The sequence below is a fragment of the Amblyomma maculatum genome, chromosome 3 (genome assembly GCF_055883805.1).
Source record: "Amblyomma maculatum isolate TAMU_Amacu chromosome 3, ASM5588380v1, whole genome shotgun sequence".
NCBI lineage: Eukaryota > Metazoa > Arthropoda > Arachnida > Ixodida > Ixodidae > Amblyomma > Amblyomma maculatum.
Window position 1 is genome coordinate 107943072 of NC_139346.1, and position 13612 is coordinate 107956683.

The window sequence follows — 13612 nt, forward strand, 5'->3', positions numbered from 1 at the left end:
TGCGTCTTGATTATCACGTATTCCACAATCGCCGCGGTCTCGCTGAGGCTGTAGTACTCCATTCGGCTCTCGACGGGTGGGATGCTGATCATGACTGAAATGTTCCTCAATCGGAATGTACGGAGCAGTTCAGCGAATCCTGGAACGGAAGCAGCGTTGGAGCAGGCGTCTCCCGGGTAGTTCCAGTCGATATGCACTCCCTGCACGACATATCTCGCGTTGTTAACCGCACGTGCCGGTACATTTCAGGCGCCGATAGAGTGGCGCTACTCACACGAAGAGCCAAGTCAGCGATTAGCCTTCTAGCGATATAAGCCATAAGTGTCTAATCAGTATAAGAAACTATTTTCATTTCAACCGCGGAAAAAGAATACCCAGGAAATTATTATTATTTTATTATTATTTGATACATACTGCTAGCCTTCTTGCGGAGGTTGTTGCAGGTTTGGGGTATAAAATGAGTGCACAAAATGACAAATGTTGACACTCCACACTTGCTAACCTTTTACACAATTCTATATGGCAGCGTGGAACAAGAAATACAAAAAAAAAGAGAAGGATATGATGCAATACAATACAATACAATACAATATGGTACAATGCAATACAATACAATATGATACAATACATTCACCCTTAAGGCACATGTTTTACAATATTTGTGCAGAGATCGGGCTAGACATATATAGAGTTCTCAAGAAACAATTGCCAGCCATGAACTAAAACTTTCCATTGATTAGCAATTAACCACTTCATCGGCTAAATCATTCCAATCGCGGACCGCCAGGGGAAAGAAAAGGAACATGAATGTATCGCTGTGTGCGCGATACTCGACTAGGTGCTTGGAATGTCGTGTTCTTTCGTTTCTATGTGGTGAGAGTGAGATGTATCGATTGCGGTCAAAGTTAAGGGCTCCAGTTAAAAGAGGGTAAATAAACTTCAGTCGTGTATTTTTTATGCATAACAAAAACACAAATCAAGTATGTAAAACCCGACACTGAAGAAACGTAAAAAAGTTTTCTGAGCCAAAATTCTTTTACACGCAATTGCGCTTTCTTGCTCACATGTGTTTTTTAAGCTAAGTTCATGGGACTACTTAAGCAATTACCGAAGGTTGCAAAAGGTCGCGTGAACAGACAAGCCCCGTTATCTCGTGTTCGTCCATGTCTGTTTGCGCTCTCGATTATTATTATGCAACCTTCGGCAACTACTTGTGTAGTCCCATGGGCCACTTTTGGGCAAATAAACTTGGTTTTTTTCATTCCAGACGAGATTGTACCAGAGCTACATAACTCATTATAAACTGTAGTTATAATAGGATAGTTATTATCTAGCACGGAATTAATGATCTTCATTTTAGGGAGAAGAAGATTCCAATGCAGTGTGTGCAGTAACGAATTATTTTGGAGAAATATAAAAGAAATTTGCCCTGCGGCGGATGTAGTGCGGCTGATGATGTATTGCTAATAATAACTGCCGTATGGAGCCAAAGCTAAATAAAAAGAGAGGTTCAACGCTGCTTAACCGAATCTGGATCGAAGGCTTTGACTGCGGCCAACCGAGCGTTGTACCGAAAGCTACCGGCCTCCGTAGACCGCATGAAAGTTTACCGGCGTTTTAGGCAGAATCCACTTTTATGCCATAAGCATGCGATGCCGGCAGGGGCTCCACATGACCAGCTCTCCGCGGCGGCGCACGCATGGGCAGTGCGGAAGCTACCCTTCTCCTCCTGTACGCGCCGGCACATTTCTCACTTAAGCCCGCGTTTAATGGTATGACATAGCGTACGCTACCAGCCCACATATAAAGCCTGCTGTAAATAAGCCGTGTGAACGTACCTGTGTGGCGTAGGGATAACATGAATTCAAATGTCATGGTAGGCTTATTCCAATGTCACCCTCCCGTATGAAAGGACACGCCCGAGTTCGCGCTCTTTCAGCCAGCAGCGCAAAGCTCAAGGGTAGTGTAGCTTTCGCTACAGAAACAGGCGCTTAGCCACGCCTGCTGCACAGCAAGTTAGACGTTGCCAGCATAGCCGCATGCACACGATACTGCACCCCGCGAAGTTACAAACCTCCTCAGGTGCGGTATTGATGGTCCTGGAGCGCTGGATGTTGGCGACGAATCGCTGCCGACTGAGGGAGTTTTGAACCACAAAAGAAAAATTTCTACTATCCTCCGGCCGGCCACCGATGGTGGTGAAAAAGGACATGTTCTTCATGTTGTGCTTCAGCTGATAACTTTTTCTGAGGTTTCTGAAATGGTCCAGATAGTGTTCTCCGCTGGCTGGCCTCCAGACGATGTCACTTTTGTCGGCATCCACTGCGAATCCTGACAGCACGAGGGCCGTGCAATATTTATCTGGCAGCAGTGATGGGGGGTAAGGGACTACCGACCTCCAGTACCTGCGGACGGAAGAAACGGTAATCTGTCGAGCAGGAGCGGCATACATGAAAGAGTTAGCTGAAGACTGAGAGCTGGAAAACGGGAATTTGGGATACGCTCTGCAAACAGAGCCACTGACGCAGTGTGGTCCTGATTCGCGGTTTGAAACACCTAAGCTAAAGACGGTAATTGAAAGTGACTAAGAACAATCATCTATAGAGACGACTTATTGAGATGCAAAATCCTAATGGCGTGAATAGAGTCCTTTATGTTTGCGACAAAATGAATATTATGACACTGTTGTTTGCTTGAACAGAATTGAAGTACCGTATTTTCCGCTGTATAATACGCGCCTTTGTAGACGTCGCACCCGTCTCCAATCAGCACTTTTTCCGGAGAAAAGAAAACACGTAAGTCGAATCTGTTCACTCGGTAGAAAACACGTTGTTGAAGTAAGGTTGAAAGTTTGGCGAGTTGAATATGATTCATTTTGAAGCTAGCGCAAAAAACAAGGACCAAGAGTAGAAGGACACACCACAAGCGCTTTTTCACAATAAACTTTTTATTGGAAAACACGGAATAAATACCCATCTTACGAAACCAAAAGAGAAGAAAACAAACATGGTAGCATCAAGTACAGTTAAATTGTAGGGCACGATACAGCTGGTGGGAGTGCTTATTAAATAAGAAAAGATGCAAAATCAAAAGCAAAGAGCCTCGTAGTCACTAAAGCAAACAAGAGTTACCAAAAAATGTGAAGGAAGCGACGGGGGTGATTAATTCCATGTGTGGTCTAAAATGCCTGTTCTTTTTGTGTTAGAGCAATGGACGGTGCGCTTATGCATGTACTCCCTTGTCTTGATATGTAAAAAGCCTCTGTGATTTCACGCTGAAGTCGTTCCTTATGAGATGACAATATTTCTCCTCATAAAGGGGTTTACATTTTTTCTTGCACACCGGCTTGCACACCGGCTTACAGCCAGGCTTACAATCTTGACATCCCTGGCAATGGTCAACCAAATGCGAGGACTTTGACCCTGATAGCGATTCTTCGCGTTCCTTTAGCCGAACATTTACACAACGTCCCATCTGACCTATGTAGGCCTTTCCACAGGAAACTGGCAGCTCGTATATACCACCCCCGTTTTGCAAGGAACGAACCCTGAAGCAAGGCATGCTTTATATCTTTTCTTATTTTTGTTTTGTCCCTTCAGATTTGCCATCATTCTGCTTGCTAAGCCACACACTTTCTTGAGCTTGTTTGGAGCGGAAAAGACTACCTTTGCACCATACCCCGTCGCGCCGTTGCTGAGACTGTGCGAAAGTCTGTGATTGCATGGCATCACCACCTTTTTCTTTTTTTCCTTATCGTCAGATGCCTTCTTTGGTGCGTTAGTTTTTACCCAGCGGATAAGTTTATCACATGCAAACCCGACTGCGCTGTCGGATAACCTGATGCTTTTATTCGGTTTACCTGCTCATGAAAGCTTTTGACCATGTCGTGCATACAAGAGTTTACCGGGACTGAACGCAGACAAGAAAGAACAATTCTGTTTTTTACAACTTTCGAGTGGCCTCAGGCGCTAGGTAGTAAGGGTTTGATTGATCTCGTATGATAGCGCCAACAAGCATGAGACAACAAACGGGGAGAAATTACAATTTCTAGATGTGCTGCTATCCTTCAACCACAGCCATGTTTGTTGGCACTAGCATCCGAGATCAATCAAACGCTTATATAGCGCGTTTGTAGTCGTGATCCTGCTTCCATCAATCCCTGTGTAAATGAACACCCCTGTACGTACTGAGCACGTAACTAAATATATATATATATATATATATATATAGATAGATAGATATATATATAGACCCGCCAGGGTGGCGCAGTGATTACGGGGCGCTCGACAACTGTTCCCAAGGATGCCGGCGGGATCGAATCCCGGCCTCGGCGGCCGCTTTTCGCTGCCGGCGAAAAGCAAAGCCCCGTGTGCTGTGCGATGTCAGTGCACGTTAAAGAACCCAAGGTGGTCGAAATTTCCGGAGTCCTGCACTGCGGCGTCTCTCATTGCCTGAGTCGCTTTGGGACATTAAACCCCACAAATCAAATTAAATATATATATATATATATATATATATATATATATATATATATATATATATATATATATATATATATATATATATATAATTGAGGCCAACAGTGTATGTGCCCAAGGCAAGCGATGGGTTTGTTTTTTTTTGCTTCCATTGACAAGAATTTCTCCTGTGATGGTTTTCATGGATAAAGAACATAAAATGCAAAGCGGAAGGAAAAACAAAGCGTGTATGTGCAGATAAGAACGGTATGATCAGTTATGATCATACCGTTCTTACTGATCATACACGCTCATCATACTGAAACAAAGCTGATCAGATATGATCAGTTTTGTTTCCAACTCAGTCATATCCGACCGCCGTTCACCGTCGCCGCGACGCCGCTCTCTCTGATGCGACGTCGACAGAACGCTTCACGTGAGGAAGCCTAGAGACCGCAGTTCCTGAGGCAAGAACTGCGACGCCGTCGAACTTTCTAAGTCCTCGTCTATCACCAGCCAACCTTATTGAAGTTTTGGCCTTGAGAAGTTTTTACCTTCGCCACGGTGCACCTCGTGAAAGTACTCAGTGACAGAGGACATGTCCTTTTGCATGACGTTGTTAAATGTTGACTAAGTGCCATATAGTTCATCGATCCTCTACCGCCTATCATCCGCAGACTAACGGACGCGCCGAACGCTTTAACCGAACCCTTGGCGACATCCTTTCTAACTACGTCTTTTACGACCACTCTGGCTGGGATCTCCTCCTTTAATATGTGACGTACTCGTGAATTCCTGCTACACAGTCAACCACCGGTTCTCTCCGTTCTATCTTCTTTACGGCTGTCACCCTTTTGCTCAGCTAATTATCATTTTACAGTACCAACCAGGTGCATCTGAGTATACTGCTGCTTCTGAAGCTGCCCGATGCGCACATGAGTGTCGCAAACTTGCCCGGTCTCTCACGGCTGATACCCAGTCCCACCAAAATGATCTCCACAGTAACTATCAGATGACACCGCCATTTTTTCTGGTAGTCTTGCGCGGGTCTGGATTCCATCAGGTACTCCTGGGATATATTCAAAATTTATTTCCAGGTATCACGGCCCCTAGCATGTCTTAGAACGCCTCTCTCCTGTAAATTAAGTTGTGGAATCTCTGATGCCCTCACCTGATTTTCGTGGACGCGCCGCGAAACTGCTCACGTCCAGCGCCTAAAGCATTATTACTACCCTGCCATCTTACCTGCGCCGTAAATCGCTAGGGTGGCTCCTCTTCTCCTCTGGGGCCCGTGTAAAGATGAAGATGTACGTGCGAAGGTGAAGGAGAAAATGCCGTGCTGTCTCCAAGGACCACACTATCAGCGTGTGCGCTAAACCTGCTTGTATGCGGACTCTTCCTGCAGTGTGCTTCTCGACTGATTCCTAGTACCTTTCGCAAACCACAATCCTACAATATATATATATATATATATATATATATATATATATATGTGTGTGTGTGTGTGTGTGTGTGTGTGTGTGTGTGTGTGTGTGTGTGTGTGTGTGTGTGTGTGTGTGTGTGTGTGTGTGTGTGTGTGTGTGTGTGTGTGTGTGTGTGTGTGTGTGTGTGTGTGTGTGTGTGTGTGTGTGTGTGTGTGTGGTTTCTGAGATTTAACGTCCCAAAGCAACTCAGGCTATGGGAGACGCCTTAGTGGAGGACTCCAGAAATTTCTACCACCTGGGGTTTTTTGACGTGCGCTACATCGCACAGCACACGGGCGCCTTGCTTTTCGCATCCATCGAAATGTGTGTGTGTGTGTGTTGCCGCCTAGTATTGCCGGATGGCCCATGACTGCAGAGTGCAGGATGTGAGGGCGTTAAGAGCGACAATAGGGTAATCTCCGCATATCAGGAACAAAAGATAGCCGGATGCAAAGCACCTTGTAGCTGACCAATAAAAACTCGAAAAAGGCGGAAACAAATATTCCTAAAAGGGCATTTACAGGAATAGATGGAATTCCGATCAAGCTAATTATTGAAATTGGTCCAAGAAGTAAGCAAACGCTGTTAAAAGCTTTGAAAACCGCCATAACGAAAAGCAAATTCAGGACAACTGGTGCGCAGAATAAAATTATTTTGGTTTTAAAGGGAATGGAGATGGGATGCACATTAAATCTTACAGGCCGATTACGATAGCATCTGTCAGATACAGGTTGGACATGCAAGCAGTGAAATTGAAAATGGAATTACGGGTAGAAAGTAAGATACTCGAACAGCTTCAAAACGGGTTTAGAAATAGTTGGCGTCTGTGCTCATTTAGGCCGAAGAAATGAAGTGCTTATTTCTCCGCGCAGACCCTGAGATGAGTGAGGAAAAGAAAGTGAGTTATTTACTACCGGGTGTTAAAGAATCCCCTTTCGCCTGTTTAGTCAAAAACCTACCCCAAATAGTGCCCCAAATCGAACGTGAAGCACCCTCAGCAGAACGAACCTTAAATGCCCTGACCCTACAGTACAATCTGCCTCTACAAGTTTTCTCTGCAAACAACTGCTATGCCAAGCTACAAGTGGGTATTACCTCCGTGAGAATATTCGTGAGGTAGTTCGTGAAGAGCTGCGCTAAATCCTCCCATTGCCAAGGTCCTGGGTATTCCTCAAGCAAAGAGTCTGACAGCTTCAGCACACGAAACAGCGATGAACTATGCTGCTGCATAACGTCGTTACGTCATCCTGCGCCCCGACGTGACTTTCCAAGCTCTGGTCGCTACCGTCCTGTTCTTGTAACTTGCCCCTTGGCTCCCGCCCGCCAAACCTACCAATGACCTCCAAAGCTCCAGGAAGCCCCACAAAGTGTGACGCATGGAGTACTGCGAACAACCGGCCATTATTATGCTTCGACTGCGGTGAGGCCGGCCACAATCTACGCCACTGCCCGTACCGACGAATCTGCTTCCCCGTATTTGCAGTGGACGCTCCATGATCCTTCCCAGTGAACGACGGCAAGAAATCGAAAACTAACTGTGTAGCGGTGAGTTTGCGCCACCAAGTCATCGGTTCAGGTCCCCATCGCCGTGCATGGTCCGATTTGCGTCGCAAGGCCGCAACTACAATGACAGGGTGCGAGGAAGGTCCCCATCCCCCGTAGAGGAAACTAACGGTAGCGGCGTTTGGAGGTGGGGTTGCTTCATAGTGAAAACACGATATTCCGCCGCCGACCGACGAGCGACGACGCTTTAACCAAAACAGTGCCGCTACGCGCGGCAAAGACATCGACGGCCATGCGACCACATGTTAAACTAACACCGCCGCCCAGCGAAATGACAACGGAGTGCTTTGGCCGCGACCTGAGCAAGCGACGAAGCCGAGACTGAACACTGAAGCCAACATGCAATACGAGGACGCGAACATGTTACCTCGCCATAGCTGTCGACGGTTAAGCGGTTACCGCCCTTGTACCCACCGGAGCCGACTATTCTGTCATCAGTGAAGCTTTCGCCGCCAAGCTCATCAAAGTGACGACCACTTCTGATGAACCGCTAATTCGTACCGCTGGTGGTAACCTTATTACACCGTCGGAATGATGCACCGCAAGGGTTACAATAAAAGGACTTACCTACCCTACCAGCTTCGTTGTCTTACAGTAATGCTCTCGTGACGTGATATTGGGATTGGATTTTCTGAATAAACATCGGGCGACCATCGACCTCAGCTCAACTTTCATTAAACTCTCGACAGACAACGTCATACCTTCCCCGACGACATCGATGCACCACATTGCTCTAGACGTCCTCGACGGTGACTTGGCCATGCCGCCCCGATCGAGCGTCGTTGCCTCTGTGGGCAACGAGGACATCTAAACCGCCGAAGGCGTCGTCGAACGCGTCGTCGAAGGAAGCACCCAGTTGCTCTTAGAAAGTTTGCTGGGAATCGCAAAAGACGTCGCCCATTTCCATCATGGACAAGCTTAAGGGCTGGTAACGAACTTCATTGAAGAATACCGGCACCTGAACAAGGGTACGATGATCGCTTTTCTGGACAAGCTAGCGGACACCTGAGATATCTTCGCCCTCTCCTGCCAACCTGAAGAAAGCAGTCCACGCTCGACATCAACACAGCACTACCCTAAGACAGTCAAGCCTGGATTTGCACTCTTGAAAGCTAAAGCGAATGCTTTTCTTCAGAGTCGAAGGTACAAATAACTCCGTTAGCAAAGCACAGTATCATCGTGGAGGAACACGCTCAACCACTTTTCAAAGCCCCTACCATTTATTGTCACGAGAACGCCATGCCATACGCGTTCTAGTTGACGAAATGATTCGTGATGACTTGATCCAGCCATCGAAGAGCCCCTGGGTGGCATCAGTCATTTTGGTGAAAAAGAAACATGGGATACTTCGTTTCTGCTTCGATTACCAAAGCCTTAAAAGCATTACGAAAATGGATGTGTACATTTTAAAGCATGGATGTGTACCCTCTCCCTCATATCGATGACATAAAGACTGGCTCTGCAATGAAAGGTACTTCTTATCGATGGACCTGAAGCGCGGCTATTGGCAAATTGAGGTCTCATGGGAGAGATCGCGAAAAGCCCGCATTCATCACATCGGACGGCCTATTCGAGTATAAGGCAATGCCACTTGGCCTCTGCTCAGCACCAGCCACGTGTCAATAAATAATGGACACAGTCCTCGCTGGTTTGAAGTGGCAAATTTGTTTTGTATACTTGGGCGACGTAATTGCCTTCTCGACAAAGTTTGAAGGCCACCTGAAACGGCTGCAGACAATGCTGGATGTCATCAACTCACCGCGACAAACGTTAAAACCAGAAAAATGCCACTTCAACAGCGAGGAACTCCGGTTTCTAGGTCACATAGAAAGTATGGTGTTCGCCCAGACCCGGAGAAACAGCCGTTATATCAAAATGTTCACCGCCTGCCGACAAGAAAGCTGTACGCAGATTCCTTGGGCTATCGACAATTTGCCAGAAACGTTTTGCACATCGCCGAATAGTGGACGATTCTTACAAAAGCTGACGTACCTTCTGAATGGGAAGCGCAGCAAGCAGAATCTTTCAATGAACTTAAACGCCGCCTACAGTCCCCTCCTGTCCCTGGCCACTTTGATGAAAACTTCGAGTATGAAATTCACACCGACGCAAGCAGTGTCGGCCTAGACGTCGTTCTTGTTCACAACAGTGTTGAACAGGAGAAAGTTGTCGCGTATACCAGCAGGTCCCTCCCAAAAACCAACTCCAATTACTTGACGACTGTAAGGTCTGGCGCGTTGCCGTTTGTATTTTTGGGCATCCTTGACTGGGAAGGAATGTCTCGGCGGGGTGCCGTGGTGCGAACTGCGCGTCTGGTCTGTTTTCAAACACTTCTTAGAAGGAGACCATTAGTTCAAGAGCGCAGGCTCCTCGTTCGGACCCCCGCCACACGTGTCCCTTTGTTACGGGAGACGGGAGAGACCCTCCGCTTCCCTCGAGCCGGACCTCATTAACGCGGCCCCCCGTGGTCCCGTCGCCCGAGTGAGAACGGCCGGGGGCCATAAATCCCGCGAGAGGGGTCTGGCTTTCGTCCCGCTGCATAACGTGTAGCTTGCTAGTACACGACTGTCGGTAAGCGAAACGGTCGGACAGGCTGCGACGAGTGGCCCACATACGCGGGGAAGAGCTACAGTTACTGTGTTTTTATATTTTTACGTGTGGAAAGGGGCGCGCTCTCGGCTCACCTCTGGAGCGCGGGACGGGCCCCGAGTGTCTTTTGCTGGAGCTACTCCTTGCGTTAGGACGCTCGCGCTGGCGAGCGCCGAGAGTAGCTAGTGGTTGCTTTGGAGCTGGGGCAAGAGGCGCCAGCTTGACTGCGGGGACGCGGAGTCCCTTGTCGCTCTGTTTAGCGGTCGGCGCGGCCGACCACGGCTAGTTTTCCTTATTGAATATAACTCTTGTACCTCTTATTCTGTTGTATAAAGTTCTCCAGTTGTTTACCAAGTTGCTCCACCAACTTACTGGCTTGGTCCACCATCCAGTCGCCCATCAACATCCAAATGAAAAACTTTACTGGCGCAGTCGCGACAGGATTGGTGTGCTGCAGCTCAACCGAGAGACAAGGTGCGTGAAGCATCGGGCGTCGATACGCCGAAGACAACGAGCAGGTACAAGAGGGTGCGTCAAGCATCGGGCGTCAAGGCGCCGAAGACGAGGACGTCAATGAGCAGCGATACGAGCGACACAGAAGCTTGCAAGCGCAAGTGGACGCGTCCATCGACGGACGCGAGCGGAGCCCTCGAGTAGCAACAACAGCGGACGACTTCAAGCGGCGCCACTTTGACGATCGACGCCATTCCATTTCGAAAAGAGGACCCGGCGGGCAGCACAGAGTGAGTTTCCTGGTCCCTTTGTTTTCTTGGCGTTCACTGTTTGATGTGGCTGGTGTAGTTAATGCTGACCAGATTTAGGCATCTTAACCCCAACAAGGCACTGACAATGGATAGTGACGGTGACGGGGGAGACGATGGCGACAAGGGCAGCACTGAGGCGCCGAGACCTCAGTGTGGCCGAAACATTGAAAAGGAGTTAGAGTTGTATGAAAAGAAGATAAGGGCTTTAGAGCTCCAGATGCAACTCATGCTGGCTAACGGGCAAAGTGCGGCGCCTTCGGAGAACGATCGTCTGAGGCAGTACGCTAAGCTACTCCCCGGCGCGTTCCCCAAATTACCAGCGGATGGTGAAGTGCCGGTCTGGTTTGAGTCGGTGGAATGCTCGCTCGAGGCTTACAGCGTTCCGAAGGAACACTGGGCGCAGCTCGTGTTCCCGATGCTGGCCGAGCGAGTGACCTGCTTGTCAACTCGGTTCACCGCCGAGCAGCACCGGGACTACGACAAGCTGAAGGCGGTGGTCCTAGAGGAGCTAAAACTTTCAGCCGCAGAGTACAATAGGCGGTTTTCTGGGGCCACCAAGCGCCGCGAAGAAACCTGGAAGGCATTTGTCACCCGCCTCCAGAGTTATCTAAATTTTTAGCTAAAGTCTCGATGCGTGTCATCATTCGATGAGCTTGTAAGGCTATTGGTAGCCGATCAGCTCAAGGCGGGGCTGTCAGAGGAAGCCAACAAATATGTTAAGCTGCGCGAAGGAGAGAAGTGGCTGAAGGCGGACGAGATAGCCGCGCTGCTACAAACATATGAGAAAGCCGCTGGAAAGGGCAGCGCTCAGAGGAAAGACGACAGCTTTAAAGCCCCTGACACGCATCCAAGGGCCAGAACCGATTCCGCACCTTTGCAGAATTCAGGGTCGGAGCGAGCAGAGAGAACTGGAGGCAGGACAGGAGGAGAAAGGAAAAGGCCATCGCGATCGAGTGGCTGTTTCCGATGCGGGAGCTTGGAGACATTTTGTTGCGAATTGTCCATACAGTGGCGAGAACCCAGCCGACAAGCGAGATGATCCGCCACGCGAGGTTAAGTTAACGGCACGCGTGTCGACCCACGATGAGCAAACCACGCGTCCTGCGCTCAGGGACATTAAACTCAGCTGTCGGGAAGCTGTTATCAGCGCCATGGTAGACACTGGCGCTGACATCACTGTCTTGCGTGAGAGCATAGTGCCTGAGGAGTTTGTAACCGCACAGGGGACAATCGATCTCATTTCTGCTTTTGGAGAGAGGGTAGAGGCGAAGCTGGCCATCGTCCCGTTGAGTTTGTATCGTGGTAATTCGTTAATCGAAGCCGGGGAATATTCGACATCGGTGAAGTGCGCGGTCACCGACAAGCTCACGCATACGGATTGCCTAATCTCCGCAGATGCCTGGGAACAGCTGCAGGACTCGGGCGAAATTGGCAGCGAGAGTCGCGTGGACGCAGTGGTAACGGTGCCGACACCGGATGAAATACCAGATGAATCTGGGCTAGATGTTGGCGTGGAGCCCGTATTGGTGTCAGAGAATGAAATGCTGCCGGATCAGACAGTCGTCATTAATGCGGTGGAGAAATCACAAGATGACAACGTGATTACTGAGCGTACCGGGGTGCAGAGGTTTCGGGAGGAGCAGCACGAGGATGAGACTCTGCGTCAGGCCTGGCAGAATGCTAGGCAAGAGAAGGCTGGCATGTCAATTGTAGAGGGAGTCTTGTATCATAGAGACCAGGTGTTAGGTCAGGGGGTGCAGCAGTTAGTACTGCCAAAATCACGACGCGAGGCCGCACTGAGCCTGGCAGTTGATTCCTATTGGGACGGACACATTGGCTTTCGGAAAACTAAAGCTCGCCTAAAGTTAAGTTTCTATTGGCCGGGCATGGAGGCGGACATCCGCAAACACTGCGACAGCTGCCACAGTTGTAAAGTTCGGTCCGACGGCCGGCAAACCGACAGGGTACCGATAGCGCCTCCCCCACGCAAACAGACCTGGACAGGAGATATTGGGGAACCTGGGGAGCTAGCGGAGGCCCCCTATGACTACTTGAAAAACCTTAAACCGCAGCTCGAGATAACTGCCGACATCGCGGAGCTAAGGAGCAGCAAACAGCAAGAGGCGCACGCGTTTCACTACAACAGGCACGTGATGGTGAAAACCTTTCGTGGAGGTGAGGCGGTTCTCGTCTTTGATGACAAGAGACCAAGGAAATTGTACCCGAAGTGGCTCGAGCCGGCGGTAGTGAAAAAGAGATACCGCGAGCACTCGTACTATGTACAAATGAGTGACGGTCGCCGCATGCTAGTGCATGCAAATAAGTTATGTCCCTACATCGGCAGGGTAGACTCAGTGAGAGTCATATTTCAGGATGACAGCGACTTTGGTGAAGTCGAGTATACTCCGCAGGAGTATGTTCTCAATTTTGCAGATATCGCTCTGCCACTGACACGCCTAACGGGGAAAGGCTCACCGAATAAGATACCGTGGCCAGATGATGCGAACAAAGGCTTCAGCGCCTTAAAGAGGGCCCTATGCGAGGCTGTTTTGTTGACTACTCCGGACCCACGAAAGCCGTATCTACTTTTAACGGACGCGTCGGCAGTGGCTGCCGGTGCCTGTTTGGCGCAGCTTTCTGACGACGACACGGAGGCGCCCATAGCCTTCGCCAGACACACGTCAGTTCTATTGCGATGGGCTGCAATCAAAAGGGAGGTTTACGCCGTAATATGGGCGGTAAAGAAATTTGAGACGTGGGTGTTTGCTGCCACCGT